The sequence below is a fragment of the Triticum aestivum genome, chromosome 4B (genome assembly GCF_018294505.1).
Source record: "Triticum aestivum cultivar Chinese Spring chromosome 4B, IWGSC CS RefSeq v2.1, whole genome shotgun sequence".
Lineage (NCBI taxonomy): Eukaryota > Viridiplantae > Streptophyta > Magnoliopsida > Poales > Poaceae > Triticum > Triticum aestivum.
Window position 1 is genome coordinate 327005395 of NC_057804.1, and position 8750 is coordinate 327014144.

At 45.5% G+C, this 8750-nt stretch overlaps 1 long non-coding RNA gene across 1 annotated transcript; it reads left to right on the forward strand.

Annotated features, from left to right (window-relative positions):
• The first annotated feature begins 1081 nt into the window (after window positions 1-1081).
• Window positions 1082-4672, forward strand: LOC123094810 (uncharacterized). The gene is made up of 3 exons (XR_006445987.1): window positions 1082-1712; window positions 1915-2009; window positions 2100-4672. It is a non-coding gene; the product is annotated as an uncharacterized lncRNA (long non-coding RNA).
• Window positions 4673-8750: the final 4078 nt, after the last annotated feature.

The following is an 8750-nucleotide window of genomic DNA, read 5'->3' on the forward strand; positions in this document are numbered from 1 at the left end:
ACCGGCCTTGAAGCGACCGAAAAGTGCGATGGATGAACCCACTATTCTTCGGCTTGATTTTACAATAGACGTCCTCGATCCTTTGCCAATACAGTTTACCGGTTTGATCGGTGCCGGTGGTTGCATCCATTCCCACAGCTGCCCAAGCACGAACAAAGAGGACATCTTCCGCCTCGGTGTAGTTTGTCGACCGCGCTGTGGGCGGGAAGCGGCGGTGAATGCCTCCTCCCCTATCTCGGCCACCTCCTCCCCTTCATCCTCCTCATCTTCCTCCTTTTCCTCCAAGTCGTCACCAACCCTAAAGGGGTCTAGAGGCGGAGCTCCGAGGTCCACCTCCGCGTTTTGGAGGAGGTCCATGAGCGAGGATGGGGTTGCCATTTCCTCGAACACCTCGTGCGCGGCGGGAGGAGGTTCGGCGACGGCGGCGGGCGGGGCCGCAACCGCGGGGGCGGGCTTCTTCCGCGGCTTCTTCACGGCCGGGGACGAGCCGACGACCTTGGAGGAAGCCCCTCGAGGCCCACGACCGGCCGCCTTCGGTCGGCTCTTCTTGGGGGCGGGCGCGGCGGCGGGGGCGGGCGCCGGGGCAGGGACGGGGGCCAGGGCGGGAGCCGAGGAGGCGGGAGGAGGCGCTGCGAGGCCCGCCCGCCGCCGCTTGGCCCCGACATGGGTCGCCGCCACCATGTCGGCCACGGTCTGGTGGGCGGGGGCGGGCGGCCGAGGCGGCCGGGGCGGGCGCGGCGGCGGCGGGGCCCTCCATGGCCGGCGCGGCGGGAGGCGGCGGGAGGAGGAGCCCGGGAGGAGGAGCAGTTTGCTCCCGCACGAGTGAGGAGTGAGCGAGGAGGAGGAGTGCGGGTTGGGGGGCGATTTTCCTCTCAACCCCTACTTCTACAGATTGCAAACTGGTTTGAGGGTTGGACCTCTAAATTTTTTTACGGGTTTGAGGGTTTAGAGGTTCTAGTCTACGGCGTTTTTTCCGCGAAAACTGTAAAAAAGCGGTTATTTTTAGGGGTTTGAGGGTTTGAGGGCTCTACTAGTAATGCTCTAAGGGCTATAAAGCCCCCATTTCTCCTTAGAGGGCATGTGATTTGTAATCGGGTTGTAACCCTAGCCGCCGGTGGTGAGCTGTACCTACTTTCCCATTCTCGAACTCGGTCCACAATATCTCTGAATGTTTGAATACGAGTAATGCTAGACGCACGGAGGGGAGGATTACGGGACTCACAGACTAGCAAATGTGGGAGATTGGGATTGGAGAAGAGGGGAGGATGGGCCCCACCCCGGCTGAAAATCAAGGGAAGAGAGATTAGTTTGAGAGAAAAATCCATAAAGCCCTGTAATAATCCGTGCGTCTAAGGATTATCGGTTCGAATACAAGTGCTAACTTCAATTGTTGGTAGCTATGTTGTCGGGTGAGCGAGATGCGAGTGATTCATTAATGCAAACCACGTGTGGAGTAGTGGGTTGTAGGCGACGTTGTAGTTGTAATTGTATTGTAATCGATGGTGGTTTGGGTTCTACACCTTCCCCTCTTTCTATAAAATATGATACGCACACCCGTGCATATTTGAGATTTTGTTTTTGGTATCACAGGTTACTCTCAGGCGGGTGAATCTGGGGTGCAGAGGAGGTTGGGATCTCTCGTAAAATCCTTGCTCGAGCTCGGGTTCAGGTGGCGGAGATCTTTCCGTGGCGGCCGGAGAGGCGTTGTTCAGGTGCAGTTAGTCCTTCAGTCTAGTTGTTGGAGAACAGTTCTTTGGTAGTAAAATTCCAGCCCTTGATTTCTGATCGTGCATCACCGGCGGCGGGCGAAGGTGGCGGTGCAGGCGGCGGTAGACCGAGGAGTAGCGGGAGGAACATCAGCAACCCTCCCAACCCAGCCATGTTGTCTCTAACAAGGTACTCTATCTAATGCAGAGCATCCTATGGCCATTCCTATGGACCTATCTACACCTTCCCAAGTGGCAAGTGGATCAATGACACGAGCATGTGCAAGAGCTCTCGAGACCGAGGTGACATCTCTTCTCAGTGATATGTGTGATTAGGTATGGCCCACGTGAGACATGGCTACTACCTAAAGCCGAAATGCTATGTATGATTAGGTATGAAGAACACCCTCTCGGAGATCTTGTGACGACGGACAAGTCCCCAAGTACATGGACGAAGGAGCACGACGGAAGGAACCGGAGAAGGTCTACAGGCCCCGCGCATCTGGCCCCTGGAGATGTCAACCACAACAACAACTCGGCTGAAGATCACCTACATGCACCGGACATCCGGCCCAGCCCCGGAAATCCGGCCCCTTCTATATAGAGAGCACCCGAAACTTGCCCCCCCCGGCCCGGACATCTGGCCGTAGCCCCAAACATCCGGCCTGACGCCTGGACATCCGGCCCCTCCTGCCTGCGCAGTGTATCTAGGTCGAGGCCCATGTACCCCTTCGCCCCCTAGACTATATATACTCTTCCTCTACCTACGTTTTAGGGTTAGCATTGTGATAGCTCATTTTGGAGATAGAGCTTTGCTGATCCACTTGTACCTACTCCATTGGAGACCTTGAGGAGTGCCAAGAGTTGAAGAACCGTTCAAGAATTCCATGCCCTCAACGTCAAGCTAATCAAGAGGAGCACAAGGAGCAACCGCTCAAAGATCCTCCTCCATGACAAGAGCATCATTGCCATCACCACCAACACAACGAAGAGCAACCTACGACAAGCTAAAGTTCAACATGCCAAAGTTCTCCGAAAGCAACGATCCCGAATTACCTTTAATGGGCATTGAAGGTCGACAAGATCTTTCTCTACACAACTATGAAGAAGGGAAGGAAATTGCCATGGCATCGCTTGAGTTCCAAGACTATGTCCTCATTTGGTGGGACCAAGTCATTGAGCGACGAGAAGCAAAAGATGACCCACCCATCACAACATGGAACCAAATTAAGGATGTCATGCAAGCGTGCTTTGTGCCTACATATTATAGCCTAGATCTCTTCAAAAAGTTGCAACTCCTCAAGCAAGGCATGAAGTCCGTTGAAGAGTATTACAAGGAGATGAAAATCGCCATGATCTGAACCAATGTCACAGAAGATGAGATGCAAACTATGGCACTATTCTTGAATGGACTCAACCATCCTATCAAGAAGATTGCGGATTTCCAACCGTATTCGAACCTACTCGAGCTAGTGCACCAAGCTACCAAGGCGGAGTGACAAGTGCAATATGATTACAAGTACGTCAAGTACTCTTCCAGGACCTACAGTTCATACGATCAAGCTTGAGCGACTACAACGCCTTCTACCTCGACGAAAGCTACACCAAGCAACAACGACAAGTCAAGTTACAAGAAAACTTTGACATCTTCAAGTCATCCTCCTACTACAAGCAACTTCAAGCCGAGAGCTTCATCACCAACTCCAACGGATGAGACCGTCAAGACGAGTTCCATCAAATGCTTCACATGTCAAGGCCGAGGCCATAAGACATTTGAGTGCCCCACTCGGTGCACCATGATCGCCAATGATGACGACACATATGACCCCATGAGTGAGGAAGAATTGGAAGCACTTGAGCACGTGGCTATGCACCGGCGAGTGAATGAAGACGAAGATGACCAAGTGTTTTGTGACAATGATTCAAGTCCCGCTCTTGTTGTCTCCAAGGTCTTGATGCTTCAACACCAACAAGACGAAGACCAACGTTGCCACATCTTCCACGCCAAAGCGGGCATCAATGGACGTTGTGTGAAGGTCATCATCGACGGAGGAAGTTGCCACAATTTGGCAAGTGAAGAGCTATGTTCCAAGCTACAATTGATCAAGATGAAGCATCCTCATCCCTACAAGGTCCAATGGATCAGCGACTTCGACACCATTCAAGTGGAGCACACCATTCAAGTCTCTTCAAGATTGGAGCATACGAAAACATATTGGAGTTTGATGTGGTTCCCTTGTCCGCTTGCCACCTCCTACTTGGATGACCTTGGCAATTTGACCACGGCATCATCCACAATGGGCATACAATCACTACAACTTCAAGATGAAGGGAAAGGAGTACGTGCTACGACCTATGTCGCCAAGCTAGGTGATCGCTGACAAGTAGACATTCACCCATCGCGGAGAGAATAGTGAGGGAGTGAGCCACCAAAAAGAGACTGTGCGCCACAAGCCCAAAATGAGTGCTTCCACGATGAGCAACAAGAATAACTTAGTGCTTTTTGCTACCAAAAGATACATGGGAGAAGTGTGTGAGAACCCATCGAGTGTTTTACACTATGTCCTAGTGTGCAAAGACGGAGCGACAAGAACTAACACCTCTCACCACCCACCTTTAGTGTTGTTTAATCTATTGCAGGAATTCAAGGACGTATTCCCCGATGAGCTACCTGTGGGTCTACCTCCACTACGAGGCATCAAAACTGCATCGATCTCATCCCCGGGGCACCTTTACCGAACAAGGCTGATGAGGACATCAATACCATTGTTACACCCACAGCCCCTGCTGCTATACATACTGGACCAATTGCTAGAGCTCGGGCATGCCAACTAAATTACCAGGTACTTTCGTTTCTTGGTAATGATTCTAATGTTCATGAGAATATGATGCTGCCTAAATTGGATACATTTATTTTGCTTACAAATGAATGGCCTAGCTTGAAAAAGGATGAACATTGGAGCAAGAATAATCATGGAGATGATGGCATGCACAAGGGGAACACGAACGGAGTTACAAGTGATGATTTCAGGGCTTTGAAGCCATCATAACGAGTGCATGAAGCCTTGGACGAAATATACAAGATGCCACTTCATAAATTTCGTCCAGAAGCTATTCTAGGTGCCGCGTCACCTTTTTATTGGGCCAGGTCCATGTAAATTCGAAATACATAAGTATAGGCTTCTTAGAGTCCGTATGTGTGGGGAAACAAGAAATAGGGTTGGTTTTGGACCCCTCCACCAAGGGCCACGAAATTCCCCACTCTTCCTCCATATATACAGCCCTTAGGGCACCGTTTAGACTTTGGGTTTTGTTTAGATTAAAAGTTTGCCATAGCTGCAACTTCGCGTACTTCGTTTGTGTTCAACGACTAGACAAAGGCATCACAGAACCCCACCTTCATTAATAAAGCTTTCCTCTGTTATTCGCAATATCCAGATTGCAATCTTAGTTTCTTGCTTGTTCTTTGTTTGCTTGCAGGAAATAGACCTTCGTGGTCAGGTTGATCATGCTCCGGCGTGGTCAATAACCTCTTGGAGTTGGTTTAACGATTGCTAAGGCGCGACGTCCTCACACATTCGTAGTCGGATTGTCAAAGTCGCCTTCCTCCAAAACGATAGCCACCATCCCCATTTGTAGACTTTTTCGAAAAAAATTTGTTGTGGAGCAAAAAAAAAAAGACAGAGAAAAAAAGAGAGAAAAAAGTAAAAAAATGTAGGAAAAAAAGGAGAGTAAGAAAAATAAAAAAAAGTGTGAGGAAAAAAAGAGAAGAAAAAAAAACCAAAATTCGGATCTATCTAGACTCAATCTCGTAGTTGAATTCGGATTGGAATCTATTTTGTGCACTGTTCAGTAAAACGGGCTTAACTTTCTCATACGAAGTCCGTTTTGGCTCCGCGAGTACTCAAATGAAAGCTAGCGACAAGCCGCATCTAAATAGTTGTATAAGCTAGTTCCATATTTGGCACCTCAAAATAGGCTTCTAAATAGGTCTTTTTACCCTCTGAAGTTCGCGAACACAACTTATTCCAGTTTTTCAAGCCAATTTTAGAATTTTTTGACTCCTCATATCAACTCGGAATTGAGTGATTCTTTTTGCATTGGAAAGCTTGAGTTAGTAGTATTCTTTGAAAAAAATTATCAGAAAATTGGCTCAAACTTTTCAAGAGGAAAGTTGGAGAGAGAGTTGTTGTATATCCTGCTTGGCAGTTGTTTTTCATCATTATTTTTACTGTCGTTGTGATCTTCACTTATATTTTGCTGTCCAGAGCTACTTAGTATCCTTCATTGATGCTAGTTGTGCTACGCCGTGACCTCATTAGTGTTCTAGGCTTGCGTCTCTAGTCTGGTCTACCCTAGGACCAACACAGTACCGTCGTTGAGCGTTTATTCAACATTGCATCTTTAAATTGATTATTGCTAATTTTTTGCTACCATATATAGCCAACCCAGCTTCACATATTTCTACATCGTGTATACATACGTTTCCCTGGCAATCGCTTTACACAATCGTCAGAGTTATTTGACACCGCTGGTTGCCTGTCATTACCTGCTGCATGGTAAAAACTTGTAAGATATTGATATTTGCTATATTGTGAGCGTTTTACCACCACATCCTAGTAGTTCATAGGAACATTATTCTTGGATTTTGTTTCTTGTTTTCTACTAACTATGGCAGGTTCCGGAGTTGTTAGTTCTTGGGCTTCATCGATCATGGGAGATTTGCCATCACCTAAGAAAATACAACAACCGTCACAAGAGGAGCAACAACATCAGAATGCACATGAGGTTAATGTTTCCATGCCACAATTTACTGGTCGTTTTAGGCCTGATTTATATATTGAATGGGAGTACGAAATGAATGCTATATTTGCTTCCTACACTTTTGATGAGCATGAAAAATTTCAAGTTGCGGTTAATACTTTTAGTAGCTTCACTTTAGTTTGGTGGAGTGAATACTGTCGGTTAAACCATGATTATATACCTGCGGCTTGGGATGGTTTAAAACATGTCATGAGAGATAGATTCATCGATGTTTATTATACTTATGGCATGATTAAAAAATTAGAACATTTAAAACAAGGTAGTGACACTGTAACAAAATATTATGACGATTTACAAACTACCTTGTTGCACTCGTTTTTAGAAGAAAGTGAAGAAGATTTTATGGATAGATTTTGGGGAGGATTAAACCATGATATTCAGGAGATACTAATTCATGAAGAGTGTTATCCTATGGACCATTTGTTTCGTCTTGCTTGTAAAGCTGAATAGGAAATAAAACGACGTGTTGCCCACAAGGAGAACAAGCGCACGGTGCACATTCTAACTGTTGATACAGATGTTTCTTCAACTACTAGGCGTACTATGACAACCACATCCGTTGTTGCGAGGACTACGTCATCTCCACCATGTGACACATCACCATCGAGGGTGCCTGCATCATCTGAGTTGATCATAAGAGGTAATGACAAAGGTACACATTTTCCACTTTCACATGAGAATGATGCATGCCTAGTTAACTTGAATACATCATGCGTTGAGTTATCTGTTGATTTGAGCACGCCACCTAGTTTAGAGAATCATGTTACTATCATGAATGCATCATGTGATCAAACAACTGAAATACCAACAATTTTGAGTGCGCCCATTGAATTAACTGTTGATGTCAAAGAACCATGTGAATCAGGAAATAAATCAGATTTGGATCAAATACATTTTAAAATAATTGTGTCAATGTTTAATCATTTTGATATGACCTCTAATCTTGGTGATCATTCTGTGTCAAATGAATTATTGCATGTTTTCTTATTTAAGCATGTTGTAGCATGTAAATTTGATGCACGTAAGGTTTATTCACCAATGTTGGGATGGTTTAATGATGAATATTGTCAATCTTTTGATATGAATAAGAGCTTCACTTATATGTGCAAACCGAGGTGCAATATTTTCATGCATTCTACTTATGATAATATTTTGGCTTTATATTTTATAATCTATGAAGGTTCCTCATATATACATGTGTCATATGCGCAAAAATCAAGGGAAGTAAAAATGGATGACATATACATATACAACATGTACACCTTGTCTGTTTTGTTAGCCACATTTCAGATTAAGCAACGCCGAGGACGACTTTGTTTTCAAGAAGGGGAGGATGATGAGGACATGACTACCTTGGATAAGACCAAAAATATTGCATACATGCATATTTGTCAGATGATTTCTAGTGCAAACTATTCAATAATCTATTTATGTTATCTAGAACAAAAATACTTCACACACTTTTGTGTTTTGTCTAATTGCAGGTGTATGGGACATTTGTACAATCCACATATGAAGATAAGGGAAAAGTAGAAGTTTAGGTTCTGTTCAAAAAGTTCTCTCACGTCACTTTTGGGCCAAGAAAAGATAGAGTCCAAGTCTCTCACGTTCTGGATTCAGATTCGGACTACACAGACATACCTGACTCAAAACGCCAACAACTTTTTTATACGGACTCCGAATTGGGTGATTCTTTTTTTGTTGGAAACTAGATTTCGTGCACTTTCCAACCCAGTTGGATTCACCTTCAAATTTATCCGGAGCGTTGAGTTATGGACGAAACAATCTGATGCTGCAGCAGAATCCAAGTCAAACTACAAGTCCAAAGGTGTTACATCACCTCCACTTGGGCCCATTGGCCTTGTACGACCTAGGTTAGTTTTAGGCTGTCTTGGGACGTCCTCCCACCTCCTTGGCCTCCACCCCTTGCTCCTATATAAGTAGATCCATCTAGTAGCTTTTCCCTTGGGATTTGTTTAGTTAAAAATTAGCCAACGCAACTTCATGTACTTCGTTTAGCATCAAAATTAACCTTCTCCGAAGATGGAAGAGGCAACAAATCAATAGGTGCACGAGGTAGGAAACCATACACAATTTCGAAAGGGCACATCTTAGTAGTAGAATGCAATGAACGATTATAAGAAAATTCAATATGAGGCAAGCATTCTTCCCATATTTTCTTATTATTCTTCAAAACAGCCCTAAGCATAGTAGACAATG